The sequence below is a fragment of the Entelurus aequoreus genome, linkage group LG07, assembly GCF_033978785.1.
Source record: "Entelurus aequoreus isolate RoL-2023_Sb linkage group LG07, RoL_Eaeq_v1.1, whole genome shotgun sequence".
Classification (NCBI taxonomy): Eukaryota; Metazoa; Chordata; class Actinopteri; order Syngnathiformes; family Syngnathidae; genus Entelurus; species Entelurus aequoreus.
Genome location: NC_084737.1, coordinates 62,200,064 through 62,212,255, shown reverse-complemented (window position 1 = coordinate 62,212,255; position 12,192 = coordinate 62,200,064). Strand labels below are relative to the sequence as shown.

At 40.6% G+C, this 12,192-nt stretch overlaps 1 pseudogene; it reads right to left on the bottom strand.

Moving 5' to 3' along the window:
* Positions 1–344: 344 nt before the first annotated feature.
* LOC133654399 (uncharacterized) lies at positions 345–7,777 on the bottom strand (annotated as a pseudogene).
* Positions 7,778–12,192: the final 4,415 nt, after the last annotated feature.

Sequence of the window (12,192 nt, the reverse complement as noted above, 5' to 3'; positions counted from 1 at the left end):
AATCAGCGATGACACCAGAAGAAGCAAAACATGCAAACACCAATCTAAACGCTGCGGTCAGGTGCAAGCCTGGCTAAGGGAGGAGGACGCCTATCAGGAGTGCAGGATAAAAAAGCACTAAGGTGCATATATAAATAAATATATAAAAATACTCTATAATAAATATATATATAATAAATAAAAAAGCAATAAGGTGCATATATAAATAAATATATAAAAATACTTTATAATAAATATATATATAATAAATAAATAGATTACTGTACAGATAAATATATTGCACTTTCACATGCATGTTAAAAATGTCTCTTAGTCCAGCAAGCTAATCCATCTTGGGGGTTGAGACGATGCTTAGGGACCCTCTTCATCAGCAAACTGCTCTGCAAACAACAACTCCAAATTAAACGCATCACCTTCATCTTGACCACGAAAAGCACACAGGATGGCTTCGTGGTCACTGAAATAAGTGGACAGCACTGCACAATCCACAGCATACTGCGTTGTTTTGACATAAACGTGGTCAATTAATGTCCCTTTCTCTGTAGTCTCTTGTGTTACATGCTGCGAAAATCCATTTTGGCCCATTAATTTAGAAATTGATGAATGTTTGAGAAGATCTTCATTAAAATCTCCCATTATAACAATTGTGTTACTGAGTGGAGTGACCCAATCAAGTAACTTAACCAGATTGGATTTAAAAAGTAAATTTGGATAACATGGCGGACGATAAATGACTGCCATCAAAATGTTTTCTTTGGTAAACAGGCACACCAAACACTCCAGATTTAAATCGGGCACCTGCAGAATCTCACAGTCCGAATTGTCTACAACATATAAACCTACTCCGCCATGTTGTAAATCTCTAATCTCAGCTAATTTGACATCATTGCTACTGTAACACAAGGCTCGGGGACGACTGTGGAAAGTATATCCCTGTATTTGGACACAGTCTGTTGAGGATTGTGCAGTGAGCCACGTCTCTGTGACAGCAATACAGGTAGGCTGTAAATGCTGCGTACAAGACATCAAATGAGCGGCGTGGCAAGGTAAACTTTGGACGTTCAGTAAATACGAGGAGAAACTGCGGGGTTCTAACGAGGGCTCTGGCTGTTCAAGTAGAAATGGGGGCATGCTATCCAATGCCTCCTTGACGGCGTCCTTGCAGTAAATGGCCTTTTCCTTAAAGTCAGTAATGACAAGGCCGGATATATCCCTGACACGGCTGAGGGCGACATACGCCTGCCCAGCTGCAAAAACCTTGTGTAAACACACAACAGCCTCATCTACAGTTAGACCTTGCACTTTGTGAACAGTGCAGGTCCACGCGAGTTTAAGCGGAAACTTGACGACGCAAACCGCCGCGTTTTGTCGCCGAATCCTCCACGGGATCAATGGCGGTAGAATGCGGGCATTCTACAGCAGCATGGGAACGTTCCTTTCTCCTTTGTGAGCCTATTTTTGGGTCATCAAATTTCACATAAACTGTGAGGAGGAAGTCTTTATCGGCTCCAAAATGAATATAAGTGACCGTTCCACATGCGCCATTGACCAGACCGTCTGCCACGGCAATGTTTTTGCACAGCATTACACGTGCGTTCGGAGCCAAGCACAAACTCTTGACCAAACACGTGTACGACGTTTTAGCGTGATGATCAGCCACGCGCTCTAATTGACCCGTCTTCCTACTGTTGATAAAATCTTGCGCCTCGATTGTAACATAATCTGGACAGATTGCGAATAACCTCTCCAGATTATGGTGGCTGGTTTGCATATTCGTGGGATAAATATGCAAAGCTGCGCTCTCTTCCCCCGTCTCCCGGGACTTGAGGATATCGACGTCGCTTTGCAATAAGGGGGTTCCCTTCGCCCGAACTCTAAGCCTATTGAGCAGCTCAGAAAAGACACTATCTTTTTGCCTCACAACTGTTGTTAGTGCTACTTTTGTAAAATGACACCAGAGGTCCACACCCACCTGACTGGCGTACAGCGGCCTCCCTTTAACGGGCGGCAACTGATAAGTCACCGACAGCTACAACGCTAACGTTTCCAAATGGAGAAAAGTCCCCCGTCTGCTTCATTTGCCTTAACCGGCCGTGCACATAGGCTAAAAGATGGTGATCTACCATACTGATTTCGTCAATGATGAGAATTTGTAGGTGACCAAATTGAGCCCTCAAGGAGTTTATCTTATCTTCCCCCAGAGGGATATAGGGTAAACTAACCTGTATGCCAATACTGAAGGTGTGGTGAATAGTGGCTGCATGTAAACTGTATGCAGCTATGCCTGTGGGGGCAGTTAAGAGCACGCAGGTTTCATCTGGTTTGTACAGACGCGACAATAGTCTCCCTGCCTCGTACTGGATAGCTCTAATCAAATGGCTTTTTTCAGTACCTGCCCCACCATTGACGAACACATGGAAAGGTTCCGGGTTTTTTCCCCTCACCTTTTCTAAGCACCATTTCCTAATCGTATCCAAAATGCTCCTCTGCGTCTCATTGAGAGAATGGACCAGAGCTAAACCCTCCCCTCTAGACAAAATGTTGGTGTTTCTCTCGATTGTAGCTACTTGTTTACCACCAACAAACAAATCGGGGACATTTTCCTCAGATTGAATTGATTGTCATCGACGACGTCTCGCACCGGCTGTGCGGTCCCGCCAGCCAACGTCACATTACCTTCGTCGTGGAACTGTTTGTAGAAGTCAAAGCCTTCCGGCTTGAGTTCACAATCAGTTCTATAAGGAAGGAACAACTGCAGCAAACTCTGAAAGTGGGCTTCCTCCTGTTTGTCTAATTTAAAGCGCATGTAGCGGACGACGGCAAACTGAGTTCGTGTTCGCCGCAAGATGAACCCTAAACCCCCTTGAAGTGCAATTTTTTTGTCAGAGTCTTCATTCTGGCTGAGAACACGATACTCCGAACAAAACGTGGCTATGCACATATCGGCAAATACGACACCGTCGGGCCTGTTCTGGTACCTCTCGACAACACTCGTCATCCACATGTTTTCGGACCTGAGACCCTCTGAGGAAGCCCTTTGCAACAACACGCTGAGGGGTAAGCTCATCCGCACAATGTTATTCCCTGTTGGAATAAACACCACCTTCCTGGAACATTCTTTCAAATGCATGCTCATTAGCCTATATACTGCCTCCTGAGCGCAGACATCTCTGTTGTGTAAATATACACTGCCCAGTTTCTTTAAAGCCTCTTTAGCACAGAGATTTCCTAGCTTATTGGCTTCTTTAAGGGCATTGCTCAATAACAGACCAATTTCATTCTCTGCTTTTGTGATGTACTTGATTATGTAGATGATGACTGCGTAGGCGTCAGTGACAAAGCTAATGTCCATGTTAGCGTTCCAACACTTCAATAGATTCCTATTGTACTGGTTAACCCAGGTGTCGTTTACCCCTCGCCTATAAACCACCTTATTCTTAGTCTCCAGCCGCCAATAAGCGAGCTCAAAGACGTCCTGGTTGATGCCCACACTGGCAAACAACTCTTCTACGCTACCAAAGGGCTCCTCCCTCTCCATGGCGTCCATGACTTTCTCCATAATCATCTGCGCAACCTCCTTTCGCATCTTTTTGTCCTTATCCAAACAGGTGCACTTTGGCCGGTTTTCTGGAAGGCACTCACTCTCTGTCCCCGTTCCCTTTTTAGGACAAACACATTCTGGGATTTTGCAGATGAATGTGCGTGCAGAGATGGGTTTGGGAAAATTGAAACGGCATTTGGTGTTATTTTTACGACACGACTTTGAATGCCGTTTCGAATGCAGTTGAACCGATGACACAACTTCCGATAATGTGTCATCGGCAGAGGGTAGCTCACATGTCACATATTGATCAATAAATTGTGCGACTTCTAAATCTGTGTTTTTATAAAACTGGGGAGCTCCCTCAATCCAAAACAGCGCATGAACATGGGGGGACCCACGCTGCTGGAACTCAATGCGATAAAAGAAATCCAAAATCTTGCCAATTGGGTTAGACGGGGACATGAGTACTTCCTTCAGAAAACAGTGCCACCTGTAGTCAAACATCCTCGCGGCTGTGGCCGGGTTGCGCCGCAACAGCTCGCACCTATCGGCCCACTCTAACTGTTCTACTGTCTGCCGTCTGCCTTCCTGTCTCAGGATGCTGGCAAGGAGATTCTGCCAGCGCAGATCAGCAGACGAAAAGGAGCAGAACCATGTTGGGATCCCCAATTGGCGGACACAAGCCATAAGGTCTTTCTGAACGGAAGACCAAAAAGCTGGCGTCCCGCGAATGGGCCGAAGGAAACGAAAACCGTCATCGAACTGTAGCAAGCGCTTCAGAGACTCGTCGTCTTTGAGCATGTCCGGCAAAATCCGCTGAGAATGCTGACCCCCCTTACCTTTACGCATGGCGACCGAAATGCTACTTATGACCTGGTCCAATTCGGACATATACTGACAAAAGAATATGTATTCCACGTTGCGCGCAAAACGGCCGTCTGCATGCATAACCCGGTTGTTAAAATAGCGCAACAATGTTATACGACGCGCGCGGTCGGCGTGGAATGTATTTCTGCTGTTCGGAAACAGCGCAGGAAAACACATGGCCTCATTGAATTTGTCAGAAAGCATTCTAACCGGACTATTACCTTCCGCGGGGGCCAGACATACAACATCCTTAAAATAGTGATCTAATGCTTCCTGACCGATATCAACGGGCATAAGACAAGTGTCCTGAAACATGCAGTGCTGTTGTCTGTCATGTAACAGTTCATCTTGCACAATGTCTTCGGATTCCTCTTCTGGGCCACCTTTCTGCTCTACAGCCTCATCCTCACTGGACTGTGGGTCAACAACAACCTGGTCACCCTGACCAGCCTGACCATCCTCTACAACAACCTGGTCACCCTGACCAGCCTGACCATCCTCTACAACAACCTGTTCACCCTGACCATCCTCTACAACAATCTGGTCACCCTGACCATCCTCTACAACAACCTGGTCACCCTGACCATCCTCTACAACAACCTCTTCCTCCCTACAAAAAGCATTTGACCATTCCTCGTTGAACTCAATGTCTTTATACAAGACATTGGTTCTCTTTAAGTACTCTATAGCACGCCTGACACGCCACGAGTCAACAAACTGATACTCGTAGTGTCCTTTGTAAGTCAACTTCCGCTTTAACTTCACTTGAAGCAGAGACCCCTCCATACTGGAGCGCGGCAACACATTGGTGGTTTGTACAATGTTGGCCGGAACACAAGTAACGGGCCCATGTACACCATTCTGACCACCCTTCGGCAACGCCACCGCCTTCATAAAAGGGATGCGTAAAGCAATCAGGTGCTGCTCTAAGCTATTCAGACATCCCAGTTCTGGAGGAATGGGGTGTACAGCTAAGTTGTTGTTCCAACATTCAGCTGGGATTTGACCTTTACTGATCTTACTATGACAACTAAAGCAAATCCACAACTGACCTCTGGACACAACAAGGGGACAGGGCTCAACACACCTATCATCACAACTATGCAGATAATGCTCACTAATGCAATTATTTGCAATGCCAGCCGTTGCTAAACATGCTGCATATACTTCCCTCTCACAGTGCAGCACCTGATATCTAAACAGCAGCCTATGACAAACACTACACACGAAATCCGGTCCGTGTCTAACCTTATCCAAACAACTATCCATGACAAAACCAAAATCTACAGACCTCTCCAGCCTCTGCTTCCGACTCAGCTGTACACTAGCTTTCACTTGCTGCCTATGTTTTAAACTAACACTATACTGCCTTTTGCTGCCTAGTTTAACCTTGTCTCTGTGTTGTATATGGTCCCGGTACTTTCCTACACTGCGTGCTTTAACCCTGTGTCTGTGTTCAATATTTTCCCTGTATTTTATTTTACTCGCCACTTTACTCCCGAGTGTAACCCTTTCCCTGTGCTTGATATCCCTGTATTTTATTGTACTCGCCACTTTGCTCCTGAATTTAACCCTTTCCCTGTGTTTGATATCCCTGTATTTTATTGTACTCGCCACTTTGCTCCTGAATTTAACCCTTTCCCTGTGCTTGATATCCCTGTATTTTATTGTACTCGCCACTTTGCTCCTGAATTTAACCCTTTCCCTGTGCTCAATAATATCCCTGTACTTCCCCGCACTCCGTGCCTTAACCACGTGCCTGTGCTCCAAGCTATATCTGTATTTCTCTACACTTCGTGATATACAGCTCTCCCTGAAGTTCAAGTCCTCACTATACATTTTCCTATAAAGCAGGGCACGTCTCTCTCGATGTTTAATAGTAACTGTATCCTGCAGTCTTCCCTTACACTTTGAATACTTTGTCGCACTAGAATCCCTACTTATTGTACTGCCCTCTACAACCTCTATAACATCTTTACCTGAATCTAGACAATCTATCACATCTACTGCCTGCCCCGCTCTATCTTTCGCTGAAGACCTAGTGCTACAGCCTATATCCCAGCCTAATTCACAATATCCATGACAACTTTGCAGTCCAGGCTTGAAAACACAAAGAACGCAGTCAAAATGCTGGCCCCCGACATTCTCCAAATAAATGCAGTCCGCTGACAAACACTTACTGCTGCAACGATATTTTAGCCAACGAGCATCATGAAATGTAAAAAAGGCAATGCCTAAATAATCTGCAGTGGCCTGGATTTCAACCTCTGTGGCCCAAGTCTTGACACACTTCATCCTGGACTGCTTGATGTACTCTAAAAGTGACATATCACTCCTCAAAAGACCCCGATACCTAGCCTCATTCTTTTCTAGCTGTCTACAGGCTGCCAGTCTAATCTTACGATGGTTCTTCTGTGAACCACTGACAGCGTGAGAAACGGCTCTGAAAAAGCAGTTCCCATCCGGAACAATTTTCTCCCTGAGGCAGGGAACACCTAAGTAGCCCACCTCTCTGTGCACCAGACCACCGACTTTCATAAAATCTATTTTTAATAGACTACACAAAGCCCTACAAACGTCATCACCGAGGGGACGGAAAAACTGTTTCTCACTCTCTGATGCAGCGATAAACACTACATCAGAGTTTACTGTAACGCTATCAAAACGCTTGGATTGTTTAGACTTGCGTTCACGAGGCAAAATCGTACGCTTTTTGCCATCAGTGGCAACAAATTCTGCTGTTGAGCCACTGCTAACTTCACTTAAAAAAGTGAGAACAGATGCGCCAGACAGTGCTGGGCTCGCTTTAACACCAGCCCCACTCTGACACACAGATGGGGCTGCAAAATCTTTTTCAAGGTCACTAAATCCAGGTGCCGGAGCAGTGCTCATCTCTATGAAGCCACTCTCCACAGGAACACCGGATTGTGCGTGGCTCACAGCTGGACCTGCATCACTGTCAAACAAGGAGGTGGTGGCACAAACATCATTGATGTCACTACGCTCAGGTGCTGCAGCAGTGTTCATCTCAAAGATGCAACTCTCTACAGAAGCTCCAGACAACGCTGGACTTGCACCTACACTAACCCTAACGCCACACAGCTCAAAAGGCTTCAGCCCTGAACAGAGAGCGTCAGCCAAACAACAGATGTAGTGATGCAGGTCATCTAAACAGGAAAAGTGCAGTATTACACTGGTACCGTTGTGATCTAGCAGGCCACAGCTACTACGAGAGTGACTGTCGACCACAGCAAACTGTCCATCCTCACAGATGATGGCAGATGTATACGCTACCAGTGTCAGCAGACACATCCTGTACTGCCTGAAAACTCCCTCTAATCCATGACGCAGACTCAAAGGGACCATTTTCCTGCTCAACTCCCACAGCACCTGATGCCGGGTGTTGACTAAAATGAAAACTAAACAACTGCTCGTCAATATCTACATTACTAGGTAGATCCGGCACGGACAAAAACTGCGACGGATGGTTAAAAATACCCAGGTTGCGCAAACTACTGTACAATTAATCGCCTAAATACAGGATGCGATCGAGATCCTGTGTCTCCCACGAAAACACACTTTTCACCACGCGCTTAGCTATACTAGTTAAAGCAATGGCCATGCATTGCTTCCCTCCGTAACTAAACCTGCCATCCCCCTGGTGAAAAGATCCGCGCACAACCGTAGCTACGCTAATTCCCAGACGATCCCTCTCGACCATTGCCACACGACCGCAGACGGACTGAGGTTTACTAACCCTACCACTATCACTAGGGAGAGGAAAAGAAGCAACCTTATCCGTGAAGACCTGCAGCGGCACCTGGGCTTCCTCCTGGACAGCAGGCTCCTCCCTGATGACCGTTGGCTCGCCACGGACCGCAGGCACCTGAAATTGTAAGGGAAAAACGTTGACACCAACCTGCTCCCTCCGCCCGGCGCACCTGACGGCCACAGGTCTCCGACGACACCTCCCAGGAGAAGCCTATTGAAAGTAAAAGAAAAATTTATAGAGGCTGTCTACTTAAGGCATACTTTATTGGATAGTTTACAATTATGTATCACGTACTCAGAAAATTCCCAACATTTGATTAACAACTAGTGGTAATAGTAATAACAGTTGTAAAATGGCTTGGCATTTTATTAGGACGCCTTGCTGTTGTTTGCTGAAATAATGAATCATTGGGAGTTTTACTGAGTTTTACATTTTGCAAAGACAAAAAGTAGTTTTTTACTTGACTTTAAAGTTCTTAGAACCCTGAGATAATGGGAAAAAAGCAATAAAAATGTATTTAAACCTAACTCCTAAACAACACATGCAAAATGGCTAATAATGCCTAGGGAGACATGTAACGTTGTTAGTTTAAAAAAATGATCTTTTGTAAAGATATCAAAGACACAAGCTAGTTTTTTTTATTCAATATGACAGTATAACAGTCATACTAAATATGAAAGTTATATAAACATAACTCCAAAACCAAACATGTGTCATGTCTAAAAATGCCAGTAATAATGTATTTATGTGAGTTTGTAAGGTTTGCAAAAACAAAAAGTAGTTTTTTACTCAATATGAAAGTAATGTTCTTAGAATCCTGAGATAATGCGAAAAAAGCAATACAAATGTATTCAAACACAAATTTTAAACCAAACATGTAAAATGTCTAAAAATGCCTGTAATATTGAATCTATATAAGTTTTACTAGAATCAATTGTTTTTGTAAGGTTTGCAAATACAAAAATTAGGTTTTACACATAATGACATTAAAACTGTAACACTCAATATGACAATTATTTATTTATAACTCCTAACCACACATGAAACATGTCTAATAATGCGTGAAAAAATGTATCTTTGTGAGTGTTACTAGAAACATTTTCTTTTGTAAGGTTTGCAAAGACAGGTTAGTTTTTTTTACTCAATATGACAGTATAACTGCCATACTCAATATGACAGTTATTTAAACATAACTCTTAAACTACACATGAAAAATGACTAACAATGCATGAAATAATGCATTCTTGTAAGTTTTACTCGAAACATATGCTTTTTTAAGGCTTGCAAACACAACAATTATTTTTTTACTCAATATGACAGTAATGTTCTAAAATTCTGAGATAATACGAACAAATTAATAAAAATGATTCCAACATAATTCCTAAACCAAACATGCAAAATGTCTAAAAATGTCTGTAATATTGAATCCATGTGAGTTTTACTAGATTTAAAGGATTTTGTAAGGTTTGCAAATACATAAATTAGGTTTTACTTACTATGTCATAACTGACAGTATATGACAGTTATTTAACCATAACTCAAACCAAACATGAAAAATGGCTAATAATGCCTGAAATAATGCATCCTTGGCCGTTTTACTCGAAACACATGCTTTTTTAAATCTTGCAAACACAAAAAGTAGTTTTTTTTACTCAATATGACTGTAATGTTCTTAAAATCCTGAGATAATGCGAAAAAAGCAATAAAAATGTATTTAAACATTACTCCTAAACAACATATGCAAAATGGCTAATAATGCCTGGAAACATGTATCTTTTTTAGTTTTACTGGAAAAATGATCTTTTGTAAAGTTTGCAAAGACACAAGCCAGTTTTTTTTTATTCAATATGACAGTATAACAGTCATACTAAATATGAAAGTTATATAAACATAACTCCAAAACCAAACATGTGTCATGTCTAAAAATGCCTGTAATAATGTATTAATGTGAGTTTGTAAGGTTTGCAAAAACAAAAAGTAGTTTTTTACTCAATATGAAAGTAATGATCTTAGAATCCTGAGATAATGCGAAAAAAGCAATAAAAATGTATTTAAACATAACTCCTAAACAACCCATGCAAAATGGCTAATAATGCCTGGAGACATGTATCTTTGTTAGTTTTACTAGAAAAGTTATCTTTTGTAAAGTTTGCAAAGACACAAGCTAGTTTTTTTTATTCAATAAGACAGTATAACAGTCATACTAAATATGAAAGTTATATAAACATAACATCAGAACCAAACGTGTGTCATGTCTAAAATTGCCTATAATAATGTATTTATGTGAGTTTGTATGGTTTGCAAAAACAAAAAGTAGTTTTTTACTTAATATGAAAGTAATGATCTAAGAATCCTGAGATAATGCGAAAAAAGCAATACAAATGTCTTTAACATAATTCCTACACAACCCATGCAAAATGGCTAATAATGCCTGGAGACATGTATCTTTGTTAGTTTTACTAGCAAAATGATCTTTTGTAAAGTTTGCAAAGACACAAGCTAGTTTTTTTTAATTCAATATGACAGTATAACAGTCATACTAAATATAAAAGTTATATAAACATAACTCCAAAACCAAACATGTGTCATGTCTAAAAATGTCTGTAATAATGTATTTATGTGAGTTTGTAAGGTTTGCAAAAACAAAAAGTAGTTTTTTACTCAATATGAAAGTAATGACCTTAGAATCCTGAGATAATGCAAAAAAAGCAATAAAAATGTATTTAAACATAACTCCTAAACAACCCAGGCAAAATGGGTAATAATGCCTGGAGACATGTATCTTTGTTAGTTTTACTAGGAAATGTATATTTTGTAAAGTTTGGAAAGACACAAGCTAGTTGTTTTTATTCAATAAGACAGTATAACAGTCATACTAAATATGAAAGTTATATAAACATAACATCAGAACCAAACGTGTGTCATGTCTAAAATTGCCTATAATAATGTATTTATGTGAGTTTGTATGGTTTGCAAAAACAAAAAGTAGTTTTTTACTTAATATGAAAGTAATGATCTAAGAATCCTGAGATAATGCGAAAAAAGCAATACAAATGTCTTTAACATAATTCCTACACAACCCATGCAAAATGGCTAATAATGCCTGGAGACATGTATCTTTGTTAGTTTTACTAGCAAAATGATCTTTTGTAAAGTTTGCAAAGACACAAGCTAGTTTTTTTTAATTCAATATGACAGTATAACAGTCATACTAAATATAAAAGTTATATAAACATAACTCCAAAACCAAACATGTGTCATGTCTAAAAATGTCTGTAATAATGTATTTATGTGAGTTTGTAAGGTTTGCAAAAACAAAAAGTAGTTTTTTACTCAATATGAAAGTAATGACCTTAGAATCCTGAGATAATGCGAAAAAAGCAATAAAAATGTATTTAAACATAACTCCTAAACAACCCAGGCAAAATGGGTAATAATGCCTGGAGACATGTATCTTTGTTAGTTTTACTAGGAAATGTATATTTTGTAAAGTTTGCAAAGACACAAGCTAGTTGTTTTTATTCAATAAGACAGTATAACAGTCATACTAAATATGAAAGTTATATAAACATAACACCAGAACCAAACGTGTGTCATGTCTAAAATTGCCTATAATAATGTATTTATGTGAGTTTGTATGGTTTGCAAAAACAAAAAGTAGTTTTTTACTTAATATGAAAGTAATGATCTAAGAATCCTGAGATAATGCGAAAAAAGCAATAAAAATGTCTTTAAACATAATTCCTAAACAACCCATGCAAAATGGCTAATAATGCCTGGAGACATGTATCTTTGTTAGTTTTACTAGAAAAATGATATTTTGTAAAGTTTGCAAAGACACAAGCTAGTTTTTTTAAATTCAATATGACAGTATAACAGTCATACTAAATATAAAAGTTATATAAACATAACTCCAAAACCAAACGTGTGTCATGTCTAAAATTGCTTATAATAATGTATTTATGTGAGTTTGTATGGTTTGCAAAAACAAAAAGTAGTTTTTTACTTA